The sequence below is a fragment of the Vespa crabro genome, chromosome 16, assembly GCF_910589235.1.
Source record: "Vespa crabro chromosome 16, iyVesCrab1.2, whole genome shotgun sequence".
NCBI classification, from domain to species: Eukaryota; Metazoa; Arthropoda; class Insecta; order Hymenoptera; family Vespidae; genus Vespa; species Vespa crabro.
In genome coordinates, this window is record NC_060970.1 from 3,158,779 (window position 1) to 3,161,278 (window position 2,500).

A 2,500-nucleotide genomic window follows, 5' to 3' on the forward strand; every position below is an offset into this window, starting at 1 on the left:
TGAGCTATCTACGTTTCTATAGGCTTTTCTTCCGAGGAAAAAAAAAAAAAAAGAAAAGAAATAAAAAGAGTTATAAAAAATTGATAACCATCATTATTAATGCTCTTAATTTCAATTAGAAAAACAAAATTTTTCTTGACTTCTTCTTTTTTCTTTTACTTTTTCTTTACTTTTGTTATTTTTTCTTTTGGCCAATAAAGATCGAACGAACGTCATTAAAATATCCATCGTCATTTTTCAAAAAGAGCTTAGAAAAGAAAGAAAACAACAAAAAAAAAAAAACAGACGGAAATAAAAAGAAAAAAGAAAAAAAAGGGAAGAAATAAATAAATCGTCGGATTATTAATTCGAATTGTAATTCGCTCGTGAGAGAAACGTGAACGAAAACGAAGACAAAGCAAAGGAAAAAAAAAACAAAAAGAAAAAAAGAAAAGAAAGAAAGAAAAATGGCGAATGAAGTGGGAAAATGAGAAAAAGGAAGGGGGAAAAAAAACGAAAAAAAAAAAACAAAAAAAAAAACGAAAAAGAGAAAAGAAAAATAGTGGAAAAAGAACAGTGAAAAATGAGGGGGGGGGGAGGAAAAAGAGAAATTGGAAAAAGAAAAAGAAGAGGAAAAAAAATGAACGAGATTAATTAAGAAAGAAAAAAAAAAAAGATAGAAAGAAAGAAAGAAAGAAAGAAAGAAAGAAAAAAAAGGCTAACTATTATCTAAAAATACTAAAGCCCCAATATAAAGTTTTCTCAAACTTTCAATCGGACAGACAAACGAGATTGTATAAACGTACTACTTAAGTATCTGTAGAAAGAGATGGAAATTCAGGAAGAATGTATAATTTACACGAAATATGAGAGCGAGGAAGATCGAACGAACGAACGAACGAGTAAGAGAGAGAGAGAGAGAGAGAAAGAGAGAGAATTTCTTTAAAAAGAGGGGAGGACCAAAGTCGTCCTTATTCGTCGCGTGATGAACGACGGCAAATTCGTCGATGGTTTACGTACGAGGCAGCGCGCAAACCGCTGAATTTTACGAGGTTTGCCCAGGGGCTGCAAAGGGGTAGGAAGAGGAGGAAAAGGAAGAGAAGGAGGACGAGAGGAGGGCGTTAACAAGAGTAGTAACGAATTCGCGAGCATCACGCGAACGGCACGCTTTTACGAGCCTCTTTGCGAACATCACAGGTGGTATGACAAAACGAAGAAAAAGAAAAAGAGAGAGAAAGATATATATGTATGTATGTATGTGTATGTATACTAGGGGTGAAATATTTCTTTAAGCCAACTAATTGAAACGATTAATTCGAATTAGTACGAATTATTTATTTATTTATTTTTTTTTTTTATTTATTTTTTTTCTTTCCATCGAAAAAAAAAAAATAAGAATATTTATTTCGATAGAACGTACGCGATCTATGATACGATATAATATATATAATGTTATACACCGAATGTGTTATTATATATATATACATTATATATGTATATATATAATATGGTGTATATATATATATATTTTTTTTTTTTTTTAATTATCACCATTTAATCATTATTTATTGTCACACCACAGATAGATATTAATTGTTGTTCAAGGTTGTTTATTTTCGTTTTTCTTTACTTTTCTTCTTTTTTTTTTTTTTCTTTTCTTTTTCTTTTCTTTCTTTTCGATCTCTGCTCTCTCATCCTTTTTTTTTTTTTTACTTCTTCTTGCATGAACTTTTTTTTCGATAACGATAGAACGAGAATAAATCGTATTGGGGATGAAAAGAAATTTATCGATCGAAACGTTTAAAAGGAATAAGAAGAAAGAGAAAGAGAAAAGAAGAGTGGGAAAAAAAAGAAACAGATAGAATAGAAATTGATTTGTCGAATGTATTTCTAAAAGGCAAAAAAAAAAAAAAGAAGAAGAAGAAAAAATGAATGGACGAAAGGAAAGAAAAGAAAAGAAAGGAAAAGAAGGGAAAGAAGAATGACAGGAAGCTTAGGAAGGGGGTTGTGGGATTGAGGGATGGATTAATCGAACGAATTCGTAAAAAAAAGAAGAAAAAAAGAAAAAAAAAAGAAAAAAAAAAAGAAAAAAGAAAAAAAAGAAAAACCGTCGTCGGTATGCTGATTTAAATTTGTAGAAATTCATCGGTATTGAGAATTCGTCGTGCGCCTATAGAATCAAGTATGGTAGTCTTTCGAGCCATCGAATTTTATGAGGTTGTCCGAGGGCCGAGTTAACGGGGTGTTAACAAGAGCATTGCTCGCGACTATCGTGAGCACCGTACCACTCGAACCGCGTAAACGTAAACTCGCTCGTAAACGGTTAGGGCAAGCGAGTAGAGTTAACGCTTCGCGTCGGTGTAATCTGACAGTAGTAATAGCAACAGCAACGGCAATGGCAACAGCAATAGTAACAGCAATAGTAACAGCAACAGTAACAACACCAGCGCAACAACATCAGTAGTGTCAGTAACAGTAACAGCAACAGCAACAGCAATAGCAACAGCAACAGTAACAGAAG

At 32.4% G+C, this 2,500-nt stretch overlaps 1 protein-coding gene across 6 annotated transcripts in view; it reads right to left on the reverse strand.

Annotated features, from left to right (window-relative positions):
* LOC124429761 (protein dead ringer-like) overlaps positions 1 to 2,500 on the reverse strand; it is a 183,385-nt gene that overhangs the window by 10,826 nt on the left and 170,059 nt on the right. The gene's annotated exons all lie outside the window — the stretch shown is intronic.